Source organism: Barbus barbus (assembly GCF_936440315.1).
Source record: "Barbus barbus genome assembly, chromosome: 16".
In the NCBI taxonomy this organism is placed as follows: domain Eukaryota; kingdom Metazoa; phylum Chordata; class Actinopteri; order Cypriniformes; family Cyprinidae; genus Barbus; species Barbus barbus.
The window spans coordinates 7933645-7956501 of record NC_136744.1 but is presented as its reverse complement, the minus strand read 5'-3'; the positions used below and the strand labels follow the sequence as shown (position 1 = coordinate 7956501).

General features: G+C 37.7%; 1 pseudogene across 1 annotated transcript in view; it reads left to right on the top strand.

Annotated features, from left to right (window-relative positions):
- The window catches only part of LOC306882157 (tRNA (32-2'-O)-methyltransferase regulator THADA-like), a 95577-nt pseudogene that overhangs the window by 24617 nt on the left and 48103 nt on the right, over nt 1-22857 (top strand). Inside the window, exons 18-23 of the transcript XR_013785903.1 lie at nt 451-584; nt 1568-1690; nt 1786-1908; nt 7995-8086; nt 16441-16530; nt 20172-20303. The product of XR_013785903.1 is annotated as a tRNA (32-2'-O)-methyltransferase regulator THADA-like (transcript). The remainder of the gene's footprint in view (nt 1-450; nt 585-1567; nt 1691-1785; nt 1909-7994; nt 8087-16440; nt 16531-20171; nt 20304-22857) is intronic.

Here is a 22857-nt window from a genome sequence, read left to right as displayed (position 1 = left end):
GAAATCATTCTAATATAATAAGAATATATCTATTATCAAACAGCTGTGTTGCGTAATATTGTTTTTGGAAACCATGACTGACAAAAGAGTAAGTCTCTGTATGATTACACAACGACTGTTTATAAAAATTGATGTTTATCTTCACAACTTTTCCTCTGTAGTATAACTTGGCTCTAGTCTGACATTTTCCCCGAATTAGTGTTTAAATTCAATTAATTTTATAGTCTGTGATTTGAGATCACATTTGGATGTGATTTTGATTTTTAGATTGCTTTGAAAACTTTGGATATCATCACATCAGAGAAAACATAAACAAAAATGTCTGAGAGGCACTGGGAACCACACAAACTTGGATACCAACAGTCCTGGAAACAAATGTCTTGTTCAGAATTCCACAACAAGGTCTTATGTGGGTTTGTGTGTGTGTGTGTGTGTGTGTGTGTGTGTTAGGAGTGGGAGCGCTACGCTCCAGCAGCTGCCAGCACACTGGCTAAAGGAGGTTCTTGAGGAAGTGAAATCCAGTGACCCCCGCCTCGAAACTGTGTGCGACCCGCCGCAGTGCAGGAATACCCTTCTATATACAGGTTAGTACCTTGGGCCTCCTATATGTACAGCACAGACCACTAGATCTCTTATCCTCCCAAATTAGTCATTTACACCTAATGAAACAATAGCACTTTCCTCTTGTATACATTTCTAAACTTTACAAAGTTGACAAATTCCCGTACTATATTTTCTTAATACATCTTATTCAATTTATTTGTGAATGATTTGTCCATGCATGTCATATCAGACTTTTTCTAATCATTTAGTCTGTATTTAAGATAGCCCATCGGGCATGGAGGTGATTCAATTTGGTAGAACATAAAATTACTTTAGTGAACCTTTAATGCCTAGAGGTACTAAACTGTAAAATTCCCCACAAATGTATGTGTTTATTAGTTGCATAGTACCTCCAAAACAATCATACTTGCACAAATAAGTAATAACCTGACAATCTCTGAAGATTCCCACCACCAGGAATTAGTTTCATTTAGTGTTACTTGAACATCTGCAGATCAGTAATTGATTCCATATAGTTTTTATGATGGAGATCATCCCTAGTGGACAGTCCTCTGAGAGGTCAGAATAGCTGAATACTGAAGTCAAGGAAAAATGGGCTTTGGATCTGAAACACAAGATAATGAGAGGGTTTTAGGGAAGAATAAGACAGGGAGAGGATGGATAGACTCAACACCTGGCATGAACGCACATTCCTGCGGTATGTCCCGGAAAAGGTGGTCTTGTGCAATGAGTTCACACCCTTTGGCACGAGGACAAAAGAACAGAGGCCATATTCGGTTACACACTGTGAGTCATTATTCCTCTGTCATGCTGTCATTCACTGTCCCCATCTCAAAGGAATGTGCTGTCTGAAATACAGCTTAAAGGACAGTTCACCTAAAATTGAAGCTTCTGTCATCATTTACTCAGCCTCATGTCATTCCAAACCATGTCAAATGTGTGGGAACCTGGGTGTTAATCTTCCGTTGTAAGTGATAGCTGTAATAATGTTGTCTCTTTGTAGGCCCTGCTGTCCTCTGAGCCCAAATCATCCAGCTGTGGACTCCTGAAGATGACCATGAGATCTCTGACGGCATTGGCTGTGCCCTCTAATGATGGAGATACTGAGAGCAGCTCTGTGCCACAGGTGGACACACACACACACACTTCATCTCTAAGAGGAAAATATGAGTAGAATCAGGCATATTTAATGGGCCTTTGTTTGTTTTTATTTATGTACAGGTCCACGCTCTGAACATCCTGAGGGCTTTGTATCGAGACACGCGTTTGGGGGAGAACATTGTGCCATTTGTGTCAGAGGGCATGCAAGCTGCTATCCTGGGTTTCACTTCTCCTGTGTGGGCCGTGAGTGTACCCTTTTACTTATTTTTATACAATGTCAATTTTATACAAAAGGATGGCTTTTCAGACATGGTTGACCACAAAATATGTATCCATCATGCCATTTTATTAGTTATAGTAATAACACATTATAAAGGAATGCATGTACAGTGTAATGAATTATATCTTTTTATAAATAATTGTAACCAAAATTAAAATGCATTATAATATTTGAAACATTAAAGTTTTTAAATATACTTTTATATTGCAATAATTTCACATTCGAGCATCAAATCAATGTACAAACAACATAAAGACAGTATATTTTTAATAATTGTTTAATGTCATGTTTTTTTATGACTGAAGGCCAGTATCACGAATTCCTATTAATACTGACCCCCCCCCCCCCCCCCCCCCAATATTTAACCAATGACTACAACCATTCAAAATTACATTACAATTAAGAGCTTTAACTTCTAATTTAAGTAAACTTCAAACAATCTTCACATACACCCATAATAATAAATGACATATTTATCTACCTGTGCCCTTCAGCAGAAATATACAGAAATTGAATAAAGTTATCGAGCACTAAATTCTAAACTAAAAACAGATGAATACTCGAAGCTATAAAAGTTATTGATTTCCTCTTCTTCTTCTTTTTTCTTTGATAAACAGACATTACAGCAGCTGTTTGTTTTTGGCTGCTATTTCTTTAAGAGCTGCCGCTGCTGAACGTGACACGGATTTTACACGCATCGTATTTTCTCTCAACTCTCTTCACCTTTCCTGATTTCAGTTCGGACCTATTTCAGTCTCTACTAATGAACTGACGAGTTGAATCGGGTGTGAAAGATGAGGGAGACAGTGCTGGGCTGCTCCAGGACAGTTTTGAAAACCATTTCAGAGACATGTTTTTAAATATGACTCATATAACATATTACATGCATGCATAGTTTTGAGGCAGCTTTAATTGCCTTTATGGTAACTTCATGTCTTAACTGACCACAACACTGCATGCTCATAGTTTATCTCGCGCTTTGATATGAAATGATAAAGGCTATAGCGCACGCTGGCGCATTTGTATCGTATCACAGTATCGTTTCCGTGCTTGTTTGTCTCGCGCCTGCCGCTGAAGTGAAGCTGGAGCGTGCGTCTGAAACGTCTCCAGTTTGATGTGGTCGTAAAGACATTCTGCGACTGAATAAATGCTCTCATTGTCAAGAAAAAAGAGACACAAGTAGCAGCTATGATTGGGGTGGCCAACCCTAGCCCCGCCCCTGCGTTAACGGCGTTAAATAATTTTAATGCGTTAAACTGAAAAAATGTATCAAAAATTAAACTGAAAAAAGTCATTGCCTGCGTGCTAATTTTGACTAATTATAACGCATTATAACTGTGATTTATAATTATTCTAAAGATTATACAATGCATTTTAAGGTCCATTATAATGGATAATAAATACACTAAAACTATCTTATAATGCATTATACATAAAGTAAAGTGTTACCGACATAGTCGGTTAAGTTTATTTTAATATATAGTATACACCGTCTTAGTGGTCAGTAAGATTTTTTGAAAAAAATTAAGGTGTGTTAAATTTATTAAATATAACATTTTCAAAAGGAACTTTTTTATTTGTTACAGAAATGTAAATCTATTTCAAATAAATGCAATTCTGAAGACTGGAGTAATGCCTGCTGAAAATTGAGCTTTGAATAATTAAATTTAATTCAAAACACTTTTAAAAATTCTGGACCCCAACATTTTTGAAAGGTAGCATATAATCTAAAATGCCTACTGTTTAATATTATTATTAAGCAGAGGTGGGGACAAGTCACACATGGTCAAGTCCAAGCAAGTCTCAAGTCTTAACCATCAAGTCTCGAGTCAAGTCTCAAGTCACAGTTCAGACAAATCAAGCAAGTCAAGTCGTGATAAGTTTCAAGTCAAGTCAAGTCACAGTACTAAAATAAATAGAGGTACATTTTTTCGTTACATATTTATTTTTGCACAGAAAAGATGAACTTGTATACATATATTATGTATCTTATTCATTATACATTTGCTATATATGAATTATATGCATATGTGTGCTACATTTAATATCTGAAAATAAAATTGTGTTGCTTACACACAACTTTTAAAATCCAGTCTAAGATGTATAATCCAATCTGTCTAATTCAGTTTAATTGAAACTGTCTAAAATGTGTTGTGTTTACAGAAAATAAGGTTTGTCAAGATGTTAGCACTAAGCTGTGAACGATGGGGCCGCTTAATAATCCCTCCATGACTGAACACACGCTCGACAGGTGCGCTTGAGGCAGGCACAGCTAATACCCTCATTGCGATTTGGAACAGTGAAGGCATTTTCTCCTTGTTCATTCCACAAAACAAAAGGCAGTTCTGGCCATCACAACTGTCCAGGTAATGGTTTAGCTGGGAAGCAGGGCTAGAATGAGTGGATTTCTTCTGCTTTTTGTGGTGTAAGAACAGCCCAGTTTCATCACCTTTGATTTGCTCTTCTTCATCCCCATGACCTGTCTGTTCCATATCGGAATGCTCTGCCTCCTGGAGAATCAGATCTAAAACACAAAAATGTAAAATTACAAATAAACCTACACCATATTCTAGAGCTGCATGATTCTGGATGCATTGAGAATCTTTTTTTTTTTCGTGATTCTGCCACAATTCTAAATAGACAATTAAATAAAATTTCATGTAATTTGCTAAATGTCCTGACAAAATGTTAATCGCTGCGGTCTATTTAAAAATATTTAATTTACATGTAGGCTAATATAGCGCAGCCCGCTCATTTTAAGATGCCCCTCAACCTTAAAGTTCAGGCTACGCCACTGTTATAGTCAAATTCCCCACATCTACGAGACATATCAATGATGATAATGATCACATTTCTAATAAGAAAAAATAAAACACAATATGCAACCAAGGCCAAATTATGACAAACATAAATTAATTAATTAGATTAATCGTTATATATATTAGTGAAACTGACTAAAAATAAATTACTTTCTTATCTTTCCTTGTGATTCTTGAAATGTGGGATGAAATTTGACGTTGTGGTTGTCGTGTCGGATATTCTTGCGTTGCATACTCTGCATCTGGCAAATCTTTTTTATTGGCAAGGTCCAGTTCAGAGTCCTTATAGCCAAATGAGACTATTTGTGGAACTCGACTACTGTCTGCCATGTTTGACGCGGTTTCAATTGTGCAGCGTTAAAGACACAGATGCTGATTGGTGCTGACGTCACAATAATTGTTTTTTAAAACAAATTTTATTGCTGTTTGTTTATTATAAATTCAAGTCATTGTCGAGTCTTCCACTTCAAGTCAAGTCAAGTCTCAAGTCACTTGCTCTCAAGTCAAAGTGAAGTCAAGTCATTTTCATACTTTAATCAAGCAAGTCGCAAGTCCTGAAAATTGTGACTCGAGTCAAGTCATGTGACTCGAGTCCCTCACCTCTGTTATTAAGTGAAATGTTAGGAATTATGCATTATTTAATGTTTAAATCTGTGATTTTGGTGGATGTTATTTACTGAAACTTATTTTATGAAATTAGTTAGGCTACTTTTTACAGCATAGTAACAATATACAGTATGTTTGCTGTATGCATGCAATATACAACAAAGCACTATGCTGAATACAGTATCACAAAATGAAATGCACTTGACTCTACTTTCCACTTTCAGCATGATGAATGAACAAATATATATTATTAACTGATAATCTTTTATGACTCGTTTTTCAATGTCTGCAAAAAATAAAATAAAATAAAATGTTACTTAAAATGTAAAATTATATATTGTAAGGCAAAATAACTATCTATTTCCATGATGATCATGGGCAAAAAGTATAGCATACTCCCTCAGAATCAGTTGGCTCATAAAAAATAGAAAAGCTCTAGTGTCATTTGTTAGCACTTGATTTCAGATTTTGTGTCTAATTTAATGACATTTAAATATTTTAGAGTTTGACCTGAAGCATCCAAATATACATGCATTGCACAGACTAAACGCATTTCATTTGATTATTGTGTAAAAGGGGCTTAAAGTCTATATAATTCTCTCTCCAGTGTTGCTGGTCTCTTCATCCTTTCTCACACTCATTTGTTCACTGTTCCTCACGTACACCCAGGCCATAGCTGTTGCTGAGGCACTGACAGGTTAATAATTAAAGCGAATGAGAACACTAGGGACAAGGAGCCGTACGTGCGGACACACACACACACACAGTCACACACAGCTGTGCGGTGGTCCTGGCCGATTGCCCTAGATTGCTCGCTTTGATCACCTCCACATGGGCGACATGGCTCCTACAGGTCACAATGGCAACAACTCCAGGTCACATTCCTGTGCTCTCCTCCCTCATACCTGTCTATCTGCTTTTATGTCTCTTTCATACATCTCTCCTCACTTCATTTTCTTATCAGTTCATTCCTTTTGAGTTCTTTCCCCCCCCTCCCACTCGTTCCTTACTCTCAGGATGTCAAAAGATCTGCTACCGTTGCCGTTTTCCTCTTTACTGCAGCGCTCCAGCCAGCAGGCTTTACTGTACAGTACAGTAGGTCTAATTCTTCCCAGAATGCAGCAGTCGGTCAGTCACAGAGAACACACACAGTCTTCTTGTAGTCTGTGAGGAATGTTGCTTAAACTGACATAAACATTTGATCAAAGTTATGAGGCAGTAACACTTCGAACATTAAGTTTGGTGTGTCCAGCATTACTTTAGCAACATCTTTAGCAACATAAGATTGTGGTTTGAAGGCCTTTTACTGTTCCTGGAACAAGATGTCATCAGACCTTGCAAATCTTGCATGACGTGGACTTTGTGTCTCTTGTACACCCTTGAGCTCCAAGACCAATTTTTGCATTGTAATCGTCTCGAGGGCCATCATCATGTGCTCTGACTCACTACTCTCTCATGTTAAAGAGGTCATATCATTTTTCTTTTATTACATTTTCCCCTTGAGGTCTATTTAAAGAAATAATCCACCCAAAAATTAAAGTTTTTCCTCTTTACTCACCCTGAAGTTTTTCCAAACCTGTATGACTTCCTTTCTTCTGTGAAACATGAAGATATTTTGAAGAACGTTAGAGCTCATTGACTTCCATTGTATGAACACAAAACAACACTGATGCATTTCTCAAAATATATTTTTTTTTAATGTGCCACAGAAGAAATGACATAACGTTTTACAGACATAAGTTTGAGTAAATATAAATTTTTTTGTAACTATCCCTTTGAAGTGCTAGTACCAGTCGCAATTGTGACCGTGGACCACAAAACCAGTCTTAAGTCGCTGGGGTATATATGTAGCAATAGCCAAAAATGCATAGTATGGGTCAAAATGATCCATTTTTCTTTTATGCCAAAAATCATTTGGACTTTAAGTAAAGATCATGTTCCATGAAGATATTTTGTAAATTTCCTTCTGTAAAAACGTAATTTTTGGTTCGTAATATGCATTGCTAAGAACTTCATTTGGACAACTTTAAAGGTGATTTTCTCAATATTTAGATTTTTTTTTGCACCCTCAGATTCCAGTTTTTTAAATAGTTGTATCTTGTAATATTGTCCTATGGTAACAAACCATACATCAATGGAAAGCGTATTTATTCAGCTTTCAGATGATGTATAAATCTCAATTTAGAAAAATTTACCCTTTTGACTGGTTTTGTGGTCCAGGGTCACAATTTAGTTTTCATGAGCATTTTTTTCTTTTCCCTAACATTTTTAAATCAAATGCTTAGTCCATTTTTCGCTGCGTTGTCTTTAAAGTTGCAGTCACATTAGCAGAATTTGGGTGAATCTGGCTGTAGAAGTTAACATGTTGTTAATTTTATTTGCATAGTCTATACGTGTATTGCTGGCCTACAGTCCACAGCAAACCATTTGCATTCAACATTATCAGTCTGAACTTGACTCATGGCTGCTCTCATAAAGCATTTTTGTTTCAATCGTTTGCAATATTTGTTTTAATTGTCCGTCTGTGTGCACATGTGATACTGTGCGTCAAAGCACAAACGATAAATGTACGTGGAGGGATGGTTTGCTCTGATGTCAGTTTCTCCATCCTGTCCTCTTTCTAGGTGAGGAACTCCTCGACTCTCCTGTTCAGCACTCTGATTACGCGGATATTCGGGGTAAAGAAGGGAAAAGATGAGTACTCCAAAAAGAACAGGTGTGACTTCAGTTGTTTTATGTACCACTCCTAACTACACTGCAAAAAAAAAAAGGTTACACTTTATTTTGATAGTCCACTTTAGACATTCTACTAACAGTAAGTAACTTTGAGAGTTAGTTGATATGTAGTTGCAAATTAATGAGAATTAGTTGACATAGTTACTTGCAAAGTTTCTTATAGTCAGTATGTTGTATGTTGTGGACCCATAAAAATAAAGTATTAGAAGATATTACACAGACAGTTTACTAATACTCGAATGACTGCTAGTTGACATGTAGTTTAAAAAAAAACAAACAAACAGTAGTTAAGAACACTTTGAGAAGACTCAAAGCAACCAGTTTCATGACTTTTTTTTTACTTTCAATTTAACTTAATTTTTAACTTCTGCTCAACTTACAGAACAATGACATGTCAACTTAACAATTAAAGTCGGTCTGTTTTCAGCAAACATAAAACAAGTAGGGCTGTCAATCGATTAAAATATTTAATCTCGATTAATCGCACGATTGTCATGAGTTAACTCGTGATTAATCGCAACTTAATCGCACATTTTTATTTGTCCTAAATGTACCTTAAATTAATACTTTTCAAGTTTTTAAAACTCTTATCAACATGGGCATGGATAAATATGGATGCTTTATGCAAATGTATGTTTATTATTATTGAAACCATAGTCAACATAGAGCATGAAGACTAGACATGTTTAAAGGTCATAGATGTTTTTAAAAGAACTTGTTCATGTCTATTAGACGCATGAAAATATAAATACCAGGTTCCCATTACTTCTCTTTCTTTGCACTGAGCAATTTACTTACACAAACCTGTTTACATTTTTGCAGGACAGGGCAGCTCACTTCTTCTGAACATGCAAAATGTACATTTATTATTTATTATAAGATTGCCTCTCTGTGCCCACATACTGTTTTCATTGATATATTTTACTGTTTCTGTTGTCAGACAACGGAATGAACATGAAACCCATTTAGACTAGGCTACATAACCAGCTCTCCCTTCCAAGATGTTAATCTGCACAAAAATCCTGATAATCGAGCCATCGTCTGATGAAATCAAATGCACATAAGATAATGACAATAACTGTGCTGTGATTTCGGCTATACTTGCATGTAAAATTAGAGAAGCAACATAATATCTGTTTTAACTGAAAGTGCGTTGCTCCTCTCCGCCGTGCGCTGAACAGAGCAGACACAGAGAAAGAGGTGTGTGCACTCAGCAAGAACTTGCGCGGCAGTACCAGCGAGTCTCAGAAACTAAATAAGATTTGGGCAAACCCTAAAGATTCGTCGCTAGGTGCTTTTTTGAAGAGGGGGGGAGAGGGGGGGGGGGGGGGGGGGGGCACTGTGTTGGCAACACTGTGCATCTCCATTTCTCCAACTACGGGCTAGGCCACGGGTCAAACAAAAAGTGTGCACTGCGTTAATCGCACGTTAATTAAATTAGTGCCGTTAAAATTAAATTGCATTAACGGGTTAACTTTGACAGCACTAAAAACCTATTTTATAAACTTGTGTATATATATATATTCGAGCCTGGCCGATATATCGTTTTGCCGATATTATCATACGATATGAGTCGATATGAGCCTGTCTGCGAAAATGCCGCTGATATGATTTTTTTTTTGCAGAACATATAACGCAGATTCAATGCTTCTAAATGGTATAATTACTTAGTTTGCCTTACTTATTGTTTGCTACTGAAGACGTATCAGTGTAGAGATGCGTGGATGAGCTCCAACTTCACCTGAGTCCACTACTTCAAAAAAATTATCTGCCCGCCACCCACCCGCACCTATGTTTGATCCTCACATTACGATGATTCTAATTCTTAGTTTTGCATGATGATATGATGAATGGATGGTTCATTTTTAACAGCAGATTCAGTGACATTAGAGCTGATCTGTGCATCACTTACCTCGTTTATTTTCTTAATTCCGGTTATATATGTGTGTGTATATATATATATATATATATATATATATATATATATATATATATATATATATATATATATATATATATATATATATATATATATATATATATATATATATTAGTTCTATTTGTGTTTAAGTTGTGTATATAATAAGTGAAGTTTACTGTTAAGTGCACTGATGTCAGACTCCTTTTGAATAATATAGTTTATTATTAAATTGTTAAATACTCTGCTTCCATTACATGCCTATTTTTTTGTTTGATCACCACATTTGAGTTATCATTGCAAAAAATGTGTGTGTGTATATATATATATATATATATATATATATATATATATATATATATACTGTAGTCTATTTACAGTACCAGTCAAAAGTTTGGAAACACAAATGGGAAGTGTCCAAACGTTTTACTATACTGTAATAGCCTACACATAAAGAATATCGGCCGATATATCGATACCAGTCTTTTTTACTCCCTAATATCGGCATCGGCCCCCAAAAAGCCCATATCGGTCGGCCTCTCTATAATATTGCATATTTTTAAGGTAAAACTCTTATTTTGGCAGACCTTTCCACTAAACAATTATGTGTATGAGCTAGTTGTACAAATGCAAAAGGTCATATAGAGTTGTTTCTATGCACCAAAATAACTTTATAAAACTTGCTCCTTAAAATTAAAGAAACTTCACCAAAATGACAACTACTACCCTCATAATGAAACAATACACTAAACTTATTAAAAACACTAAACGGGTTGGCACTGATAACCTTGTATGGGCAGTGTGCCAACATATAGTGCCTCTATACTGTCCTATAGTAATAAAAGGCAAAAACGCAAAAAAAAACAAACACAAAACATAGCTAAAACTAAACCAAGCACATTTTAAATGGCAAATAATTGCATGTGCTCGTAAGTCCCCATGCTTTAACCAAAAATTATTCAAGTGCAAGGGTTTATGGGTAATCAGCGATCAAACTCAACCTGTAAGTTCTTGCAGTTTAATATGTTAAGTTGCTCATAGAAAATGTTCTAAAAGTTGACTTTAATATTTTATGCCGTGTCAACTTTTTTTCTGCAGTCTGTCAACTATCAAAATAGAGTTTTCTGACAGAATTGAAGTTGCAGTTCTTACAGTATACTTGTCCTGTCATCCGTGACTCAATACCTTCACTGTTTGAAAACAAACAAAATGCTATTGCAACCCATGATACTAATGTAATTTGAGATATTTGCAAATAAGACGCAATGTAAAGACAACTTGATGCTATTCATTGGGAGTTGGTAAAAAGTGTCAGTAACACTGAAAAATGTACCCAGGTGGTTTGAGAGAAAAGGCTGAGAAGAGACATTTGTGATATCAACTGAAAAGGAAAGGCATTTCAGATGCAAAGCAAGTGTTAAGACTTGATGCAAGCATTCCATTATAATGCATCGTTTCAATGCAAGGCTTGCCACTGCTCACTTGATGTGAATAGATCTCGAGGCGAGTTCTGTGTGATCCTGCTCTGTCAGGAGTTGTTCACTAGGGGGCACTGAAGTTATGTGCTTGTTCTCCTTCCAAGCCTCTATTCCAGTCATTAATCTCTGTCGTGTGTTGGCCTACAGCGCATGGACACCTTCCAGCCCCTTAAATGTTCTGGATGTTCCTCCTAACTCCCTGCTGGCCTTTGTTTGTTTGTGTTCTGCTTCTATCCTCATCCCACGTTTATCCACCCTCGCAAAGACTTACTCTTTTGTTCGTGGTTTCAACTCTTCCCTTGTACTGATACCCTCAACACTTGACAGGCATTGGCGCTGACGCACAGGGGTTAACGCACTTCGACGCGTGTTTATCTTTTCCGTAGTTGAGGGAATGCTAACAACATCTTGCCCAAGCACGCACAAACGTTGACACAATTCTTGCACACATTCACACCCTCTCCATCGCTGCCCGGTTGACCGTGACCTCTGATCCCTGGCCACCGCACGACGGGGCGGGTGGGCCGTGATGGGACCTCCTGCTGCGGCGACTGCTCTGCGTCAGCTCCCTAATCTCATCCAAACTAGTGGAGCGCAAGCTGTTGCAAGAATGTCCTGATGCATTCTGGGTTTGAATGCAGAGAGGTCACAGATGGAGTGAGGAATGACTAAACAGGAGTGGCACTGACCTCGTTGAAAAACAATAACGGCTCACTCATGAGATCATGGTTTGTTGTGATTAATCGGCGTGCTGATTGGACTTAATTGGAAAATCGAGCGGGCCATAATGACACAAGCCAGTGTGTTGGACTACCTCACACTTCAAAGAGCCCATGTGCTCCCAGGTCAGCTGACCGTGGCATTACCTTGGGATTTTCTGAATATTTAGAGGTCACGGAAACTCAGTATAATCGCAATGAAATAATGCTGACTCTTCGGTCTGGATATATTCCCCATAGTCAGGACCGTTTACTTTCTGGAAAACCCTGCCGCCAGCTTGTCCGACATCTCAATGTGTTTGTCTTTAGTTTTATGTGTTTGTATGGCAGGCATCTTCATCCTGCGGGTCACTCGGTTATTGCTTGTTGTTTTGTTCAATTTCTCTTCCTGTGTGCAAGTGTTTTGTGAGTCTTGTGATTTGTATGCTGACATGTACTTGTCAAACATTTTGACATTTTGGGTCTTTTTGTTTGCAGTCTGTGTACTGTGGCTATGTTCTGAATAGCATGCCATCTCACTATTTCTGCAGCATAAAGTGTGTGTACTGTGAACAGTATGCAAATTTTCTTTTTGCACAGAAGACTGACTGCATTCTCGCATACTTCTGCGCTATACTTTGCTATGAATTCACATGCTTTTAAAAGGAAACGGATATTGTACCTTTCTAAATGTCAGAGTACAAGTTAAGTGTAAGGCTATAAAACTACCATTCGAAAGTTTGAAGTTTATTTGATCAGAAATACAGTAAAAAGAGTAATGTTGTGAAAAATGATGATTTAAAATAACTTCTTAACTGTCTATTTGAATATATTTTAAAATGTAATTTATTCCTGTGATGCAAATCTGAATTTTCAGCATCAGTACTCCAGTGTTCAGTGTCACATGATCCTTCAGAAATCATTCTAATATGCTGATTTCTTATTATTATCACTGTTGAAAACAGTGCTATATAATAGTTTTGTGCAAATACTTTTTCACGATTGTTTGAATAGAGACTAGAGAGTTTAAAATAACATTTATTTAAAGATTCCTGTTACAATGTAAAAGTCTTTACTGTTACACATTTTAATGCATAATTTCTGAATAAAAATATTAATTTACTTTTAAAAACCAATTGCACCAAACTTTTGAACAGTAGTGTAATTTGGGACAAAAAAAAAAAAAAAAAAGTTGCTTTATACATACAATAATTTATTGGTGTATGTTTTCCCAAGAAAACACTGTCAGTCTATCTATCTCAATTTTGTTTTTGTTTCTTTGGAATAATTTTCACTCAAAAATTGCTAGTAATTTTCACAAATAATTAAAGTGTAAATCATGCACCACATTGTTTTTGCGTGTGTGTGTGTGTACCTAAAACAAGAGAGTTGTATAATCTTTAATTTGTTTGTCAAACACACATTTGTTTATCAAATCTGAGTTTTAGTAGCTGTGCTCGTCCGAATTCATTAGTGTAAGTTGGGTTTGTTTGTGTTTCTTGGATTGGTTTGTTTTTCAAACATGTTTTACATTTAGATTTTTTGTTTTGTGCAACTATAAAAAAAAAAGAATTGATCTGCTTCTTGCCATTAAAACAAGGATTACAGTCAAGCACAAACAAACAAAGCACTCAGAGTAATGTTTTCGTTGGTCTATTTGGACTAGATCAAAGGAGTCAAAGCAGAGTTTGAAAAACGAATGATACACATCTTCGTTAAACACTGAAATGAAACAAAACGAAAGTCTTTAAACCATTCTATAAAACATATTTTGACAAGTAATGACTTCAGTTGCACTCAAGTTTATAAACAAGGCTAGCATCTGATACCATCTTCTCGTTTAGGTAATTTCGTTTGGACTCTTTAAACGTGCTTTTTTTGCAGTAACTTGTTTGACTGTTTTCCTCCGCAAAGAAGAAACTTTTGTTAATTTGTGTTTGCTTGATCTCATCAGAATATGATCAGAGAGTTTGCTTGGTCCCAAGACTTTTATTGGGTGACCTCATTCATCTAGTGCACAATACAAAACAACAACAAAAAAACTTTGTTTCCTGTTTTCATGATCTGAATGTTATTTACATTATACATAAACAAATTAGCTGAAAAAATAGTGTAGTGTGTATGTGTGTGTGTGTTTTCAGCGTTTGTGGTTATGATGGCCCTATGCAACACACTCAAGCGCATTACACATAGTATAATATGCAAATTTCTATCAGTTTACATTCATTTGTGAACATAAGTAATGACAGACGAGTGGTTAAAGATGGTTTAAGCTTGACAGGCTGCATTTATGGAAGTGTTTTGCCTGGAAGACTCTAATCCATACTGAAGGTATGCAGGGTTGAGCTTAACTGTAACCACATTTGCCCACGTCAGAGCTCATGTGTGTGTGTTGCTAGCATGCAGCATGTGGCCTGGGTGCAGACGTAGCTAGCTGACCCACCTTGTTACCATGACAGTGCCCTGGCCTAAGTTCAGACCAGACTGTGTGCATTAGCGGTTGAAACAGGATGTGGTGTGTTTGTGTTGTGTGTATTTTACATAGCTGAAGTCACAACATGTGTGTTTGAAACATTGGCTTTTGAGCTAAAGTTAGCCCTGTATGGGCTGTTTCAGTTAGACATGAAGAAAAAAAGTTTTATTAGATGGTCTATCTTAAACACAGAGGCTTAGCTAAATAAAGATATGTTTATGTGTGTCACACATGCATACACTTTCACTGTCTGTCTTAACACACGTGCATTTGCCTTGAGTGAAATTCCCAGGCTTTATTCCAGCCGCGCTGCTTTCTAAGGAATAAACAAGCAGGGCCTGTGAGCCGCGTGTCCCTGCAGCGCTCCATCAGAGGCTGCTCTAATGAGAGCTTTATAGAGCTGTAAAGAGTGCAGACTTTAGGAAGTGGTTTACAAACCAGACCTTTAAAGGTTGCAGTCTCTTTCTCTCCTCTCCTCTCCTCTCCTCTCCTTGTGTCACTTAGGCTTTGTTCCAAAATCTAGTGAGCTGCCTACGTAGGCAGCATGTTACTGACACAAAGAATGTTCCAAAAAGAAATACCTTCTTCTGTAGAAATGCATGTATCCATAGCAGAGGAAACTATCCCATAATGCACCGTGATGTGAAATGACAATTACAAATGTTTTTGTTTTTTTTCTTGGTAATATTTGAATATTTTTCACCTATAATGCCTGACATATGCAGTCGATCAGAAAAGTCAAATTTTTGTTTGCATGTGTTTTTGCATGTTGATTTTTTTTTTTTTTTTTTTTTTTTTTAGTATTATGTGATCTATCATGCACTTTCCCAACTGATCCTAAACTTTTCTTCACTAAATTGTGAAAATTCTCTGTGTTCTCTTTCTCTGGCTCATGGTTTCTTCTCTGGTGACTGAAACCGCAATGCATTATTCTTAATAACTATATTTATTTATACCAGACATTTTATAACACACCTCTGCATAACTTGAGGGTCTTTTGTCTTATTTTCACTTTAAATGCAAAGGTATTACTTTTCTACCATCCAATGACAGTTCTGAAAGTGCTGCGAGTCTACTGCTGCTATAGCAGGCAATGCAACATTGATTGAAAGATAAACCACACATCCTTATTTCACTGTTGTTGTTTACATTGTGGTTAGGCAGACAGTTTGCTACTTGCATTCAGTTTAACGGCATTAACAACAGGTCAAAGAGGGCGAGCTTTCGACTGAACTGCACATATGCATTTTAAACATTTTCACCTTGTTCATGTTCTATGCAATAAATGCAATTTTTGGAGGAGCAGGTTTTTCTAGCATAATTAATTCAACTTCTCTGGTAATTTCAATGTTATGACCTATTTCAGGGGTGGCCAAAATTACACTTTTAAATCAATTAGAGCTACCATTAAATATGAGGATAAATATTCATGAAGATGCATATTAAACCCATGTTCGCACCCTCATGTGATAGTCAACCTTTTAGTCTGAATCCGCCATTTGGGTGTTTATAGCAGACCTTTGCTTTCAGCTGCTAAAAAAAAAGGAAAAATACGGAGCTGTTAAACACCATAAACTAAGAATAGGTGCTCTGCAAAATACTGTTAAAATAAATAAGTCTCACTTATGAAACTTAACAGCCAAACTGAAAAACTGGTGACTAATTGATGTCAGATTAATGTCATTCATTTGTCATTTTCTTATCTGATCTAATCTGCAATCCTACACACACTTTAACCTTAATTTCTGTCACTCTTCTCTTTAACAGAATGACCGGCTGAGAGTTTTTCAGTCGTTTTCCTGCCCTCTATCCCTTCCTCCTCAGTCAGTTACAGGAAGCTGCAGCCTCTGTGAACAGGTGAGAATTTCCCAACACAAGGCCCCCTATAACATCACAGGACCCCGCAATGTGTGTGCGATTTGCGTCGGATGTTGTTAAAGAGCTGAACGATCCCAGCATTCGCTAATCGGACCCTGTTGTTCTTCTCACCCTTCTTTAATTTCTCCGAGGCCTTTATTTAAGATAGTTTAAGTGGCCCATCAAGCTTTAGACCTATTAAGCATTTTGACTACACTGATGGACAGAGTCCTAGCTGAGATGTCTCAGATAAGTAAACCGCTTGTGGGAGTTTCGGCCATGTTGGATCCAGACCTCGCTCTTCAGCAGCTGTGAGAACATGTTAGTCTCTTATCTCCCTCAAATAGTTTCTCCACGGACTGATGCGCCACTCTTCCAAATAGCACTTACGTTGTGCAAGAGGCCCTTGAGCCAATATTATCTTAATATGTATCAAATTATTTTAATGCGTTTTCAGTCTGGCGTTCTCTCCTTTTAGCTAAGAGTGGTCTGACTCTTTCCCACGGCCTAGTCTCTGCGTCCCACTTGCCAAGCTAGGCTCTGCAACGCTCGTAATTTATACCGCCTATAAATTATTTAGCATATAAATAAGGGTAGAAAGAAGTGCGAAGAGGTTTGCGCCACCCACCTTTACCAAATATGAAAAGAGCATCATGGGATGTCTATGGGGGGAGTTCGCCGTTTAGCATGATTGAGAAGTTTTTCCTATTGAAGTTCAATCCAGAATGTTTCTTTTATCTGGAAAGCAGGCTGTAAAAAGCATGTCAGAACGCTGGAATACGGTTCATCGCCCTCCTCGCAATTTGTAAACCGGTTAGTGATATGAAGATTTCATGAGCACGGATGAAATCGTGATGAATGATTTACCTCAGCTTGAGGGGTTTATAACAATTTTAAACGTTTAACATGGGAAATGAGTGCCGAGAGGGTTCGGTTGGACATGCACCAGAGATGAAATGAGATGAAAAGACCGGGGCAAGTGGAGCCAAGACTGAAACTCGCTTTGCTAATCTCACATTCTCTTCCAGGCTTATCACCTCTTCACCCTCTCTGAACTTTTTTGTTAATTTTAACGTCTTTTTCCATTCCTCTGATTCATCATATTTAATTGGTTCGCTCCCTCACTCCCCTTCCAGCTTGAATGTGCATGATGTTTAACACTTCAGTCTCCCTGGGCTTGGTGATGATCTCAAGTTCTTGGCTGTCCCACACTGTGCCTGACTGAAATCAGACTCTAAACGCATTACCCGGGCCCTGATTAGCAAAATAGCATTTCCTGCACTCTGGCCCGGGGTCTACGGGCTCCTGGGACCCCTTGGTGGTGGGGAGTTTGGCCATGTTTGATGTAATAATGACAAGCGTATCCACAGCTGGCAGCTGTGCTGTGGATAGCTCACGGCCTGTAGAGAACAGAACAGATTTTGGCCCTCTCAGAGTAATAGAAAGAGTAATTTACATTGGTGTGTTTTTCTGTCTCTTTTTTTTTGTGTGTGTTTGCTCTGGCTTAAGTCTTGAGTTTCCACTGGACTGTCAGAGAAACATGTGCAGAAATGTAGAAAAAGAGAAAGGAAGTGAAGGGCCAATGGGTTATTAATGGTGACCATGTGTACATGTGCTCATCTTGTCATTGAAACTGTTAGCGGTATGTGTTTAGAATGTCTGGCTGCTAATTCTGAAACCTCAGCTAAAACATCAGTTCACAGGTAAGATACATTATGTATGTTAGTAAGTGTAGTTTAGTAAATGCTAGTTTAGTGATTAGAGAAGTCACATGCGGTTAGTTGGTTAGGTTAGTACTGTTGTATGTCAGTAAGTGAAGGGCGTTTAATCATCGAAGAAGTTATGAAATCACATATAGATGAGTAAGATTAGTTCAGTTAGTAACTTATAATTGTATTGGGAGAAAGCCATGTTAAGCTATACTAGTTAAATAAGTTAGTTGGAGAAGTTACAAAGTCACATAAAGGTCAGTTATTTATATATGTTAATATGTAAAGAAAGTTATGCTAGTTAAGTTAGACAAATGAAGAAGTCACACAGGTTTGTTCAGGTTTACATTAGTAAGTGGAGGAAGCCATGCTAGTAAAATAAGTGAGAGAAGTTATAAAGTCACATACAGGTAACTTAGTTGAGTTAGTTAATTTTGTTATATATGTTGAAGGAAGTCATCCCAGTTTAGTAATTAGAGAAGTTATGAAAACACATCAAGATAGGTTAGTTCAGTTAGTTACATTAGTATGTAGAGGAAGTTATGTTAGCTAACTGTATAATATAAGTTAAAGACGTTATGACGTCACAAACAGGTGAGTTGGTTTGGTTAGTACTGTTGAATGTCAGCAAGTGAAGGGTGTTTAATCATTAAAGAAGTTATGAAATCACATAGATGAGTTAGATTAGTTCAGTTAGTAACTTATATTTGAATCTGGAGATAATAGGGGGCAGTCGTGGCCTAATGGATAGAGAGTCGGACTTGTAACCCCAAGGTTGTGGGTTCGAGTCTCGGGTCCGGCAGGGATTGTAGATGGGGGGAGTGCAATACCACGATTGAGGTGAGACCCTTGAGCAAGGCACCGAACCCCCAAACTACTCCCCGCCGCAGCATTAGCTGCCCATTGCTCCGGGTGTATGTTCACTACTGTGTGTACACTTGGATGGGTTAAATGCAGAGCACAAATTCTGAGTATGGGTCACCATACTTGGCCATGCACCCCTTCCCTTTCCTTAACCCTCTGGGGTCGAAGCCCGCACCGGTGAGGTCTGTCTCGTGAATTATTTATATATGTTAGTACATGAACAAAGTTATGCTAGTTACATTAGAAAAGTTATGAAGTCACATACAGGTAAGTTAGGTTAATTCTGTCAGTTATGTATACAAGTAAGTGATGGAAGCTATGCAAGTTAAGTTAGACAAATAATAAAGTCATGCAGGTTAGTTCAGTTAGTTATATTAGTAAGTGGAGGATGCTATTCTAGTAAAATAATTAAGAGAAGTTATGAAGTCATATACAGGTAGGCCTAAGTTAGTTGGGTTAGTTAATTTTGTTATATATGTTAGTAAGTGAAGGAAGCTATGGTAGTTTAGTAATTAGAGAAGTTATGAAAATAAGTAAGTTACATTAGAAGAAGTTATGCTAGCTAAACTGGAAGTGACGTCCCATACTTGGAATTTGTGCTCTGCATTTAACCCATCAAAGTGCACACACACAGCAGTGAGAAGTGAACAAACACGCGCACACACACATCGTGAACACACACCCGGAGCAGTGGGCAGCCAATGTTGCGGCGCCCGGGGAGCAGTTGAGGGTTCGGTATCTTGCTCAAGGGTCTCACCTCAGTCGTGGTATTGAGGGTGGAGAGAGCGTTGGATATTCACTCCCCCCCAACAATCCCTGCCGGACCTGAGACTCGAACCCACGACCTTTGGGTTACAAGTCCGACTCTCTATCCATTAGGCCACAACTGCCCCCTAAATCTGTTATACAAGTTAAATAAGAAAGTTAAAGGGGTCATCGGATGCACAATTCACTTTACAAGTTGTTTGAACACAAATGTGTGTTGGAAGTGTGTACACATCCATCCTATAATGATAAAAATCCACCCAGTAAGTAAATATTATGCATTTCCCTTTCTCTCTCTTTCAGTGTTTCAGGGCAGGTGAAGCTGCACCCCAGTCTTTTCTTGTTGCTGTTGGTTTTGGGTCGTCTCTACCCATCTCCAATGGATGGTTCATCATCTCCTCTGGGATTAGCTCCCTTTATGCCCTTAATCATCAGGTAGGTATAGACATTTAGATTCCCTTTAAATGCAGTGCTGACCAAAAGATGAATCTGCACTGAATGTTTTAGCTCTAAAATAATTTTGATTTGATTCAGCTGACTATTTTTCAGCCCTCTCGTCTCACAGTCCACTCCCTTTGCATGTCTTTCTATCCATCAACTCAGCGCATCCATTCCTGCAATAGATTTTTTCCACTGCCTCCACATTTTTCTTCTCTTACAATTTGTAATGCTTGAGACGTGCAGCTACTGTTGCTGTTCCCGTTTACACTTTTGTTTTGCATTGTTTAGACAGAGTAGGAAAAATATTTTTGGAACACATTCTACAAGTACCTGTAGAGGCATCCAAACATAGACGTGTCTTATATACACACACACACACACACTCACACACAAACACAGAGAGAGTGAAGGATAGGTCACGGCTGTGATCCCAGAGTCAGGAGTAATCATTTCCACTCCAGTTTATGTGTCACAGAACACTGTATTCCTCCAGCTGGGGAGCAATAGATCTATTCGGATGAAAGAAACAATAGCAGGATGGTGTTTGTTTTGAATCAGAATAAGGGTGGAGAAGTCTTGCTCCTACTGCTGCTTCTGATAACACAGCTCCTGACTTTGCATGCTACATTTTTGAAAACATTTAGCAATTTCATCAGTTTTCAGGTAAAGCAATACAATAACATGTAGGCTCTGTTGCAAAACCTCATGAGACTTTTTTGAATTTGCAATGAGTTTTTGGCTACTTTTTAGAAAAGTATGCAGTTTGTTTCTCTCATTTTCCTTCTAAGATGGCAGGCGAGTCAAAAAGATTGTAGTTTATATAAATGGTTACAATTCCTTCAATAACAAGATTTGCTAGATTTCCTAGTTCCAGTCATTAAAATTGACTTTGTACCGAATTTGCGTATTTAAGAAAACAAGTATTTTGCTGTTAGCTTAGCAACATGCTAATGTGATACTCTCTTTAAAACAATTGACCTATTGGTAAGCCCCTCCCCTCGAACACAGATGAGCCAATGACAGTCGAGTGTCAGTAGCACAGGGAGCGGAACTCGGACATCTTTAGGTTTCAGCGCCATAGAGAAACATTGGAAGATCCGAAGCTCGCATCGGTTTGATGGGGTTTATGCTTCAAAAATGAAAAAAACGATGTGCCTGGGGTACTTGTAACACTGATTCCAGGTATCCTGAGAGGATAGGCAAATATAATTTATTTCATTACATTTCCTGAATCCAAACAAAACAGAGCAAAATGTCCTTAAGTATTCAACCCCTATACAAATGAAGACAAAAACGTTCATTTTCTGTTTGTCATACACTCGTTAAGTTTAAATTTTCATCAACTCAAGCAGAACGTTAATGTTATCTTGTGCTTTAGCAAGGTATCTCTGGCTAAAACTAGCTAACGTTAAAGTTAGTGAGTCAATGCTAACAATCCTAAATAGCGGACTGATCGTGTCTTGTACAGTGTAGGTCAAAAACACATAAACGAAGGTCTACATTTCACGGTCTCTTCATATTAAGCTAGTTACTAAGTAACTAAGGGGGGCGGGGCTTACCGATAGGTCAATTGTGATTCAAGTCCCATGGGTTACTGCCTATAGTGTGTTCAAGTTAGGATGCCTTATAAGTCACCTGCTTATGTAGACAGTAGGCGGCAAGGCTAGTGTGGAATGGAGGCTTTTTTTCTTTTCTTTTCTTTTTAAATAAGAGCATGACCTTCTATGTAGGCGTATGTAGACTAGCTCCATTCTGAGTCTATTAATAAAAATGTTTACATAAATGGGTCATTCATAAATGGTCATGCATTATCACACTAACTTGTGGTCGCCCATGTTTACAAATCAACACCTGTTTAATATTCAGCAGCTTGGCGGAGTTGTTGTTACTTTAATTCACATGCAAAATGTTTACCGTATCAGAACACAGGCTTCTTTCAGTACTTCCTGTCAAAAATGTTGATCACCAAGTGCGGATTCATGATTGTCCTCACCATCTGCTGTTTAGATTGATGTGAAAGTAAATTTGTTGTAAGCTTAGTCATGATATTAACGGGTATGAAGAAGAACATCTCGTGGGAGAGAACTTCTGTTGAAACCGATGGTCCTGATAGTGACCCACTTCAGAGCAGAACGGTGAGCTCAGTACGTTAGATAACGGTCACATGAGCATGTTGAGTACAGGTGTGTGAATGTGCACAACTGTTGCTGCCTTTTGCTTTGGTGACCAAAAGCCTTGGACTCTCACCAGTTTCCCCTCTGTGACATTATTTTCACTAATGTTTATGCCAGGAATGTTCTGTCTGTGTGCTCTCGCTCTCTCACACACACACACACACACACACACACACACACACACACACACACACACACACACACACACACACACGCGCGCGCGCTGAGGAAGGTGTTTGGGTTTTTGCAATAACTTTCTTTAGCCTTTAACCATTTTCAACCAAAATTGTATTTTATGTATGTAGTGTAAAAATGTAATGTGGTGTAACCGTCAGATAAAAATAAGGTTATAGCATAGCAAGTTATGTTTTCCT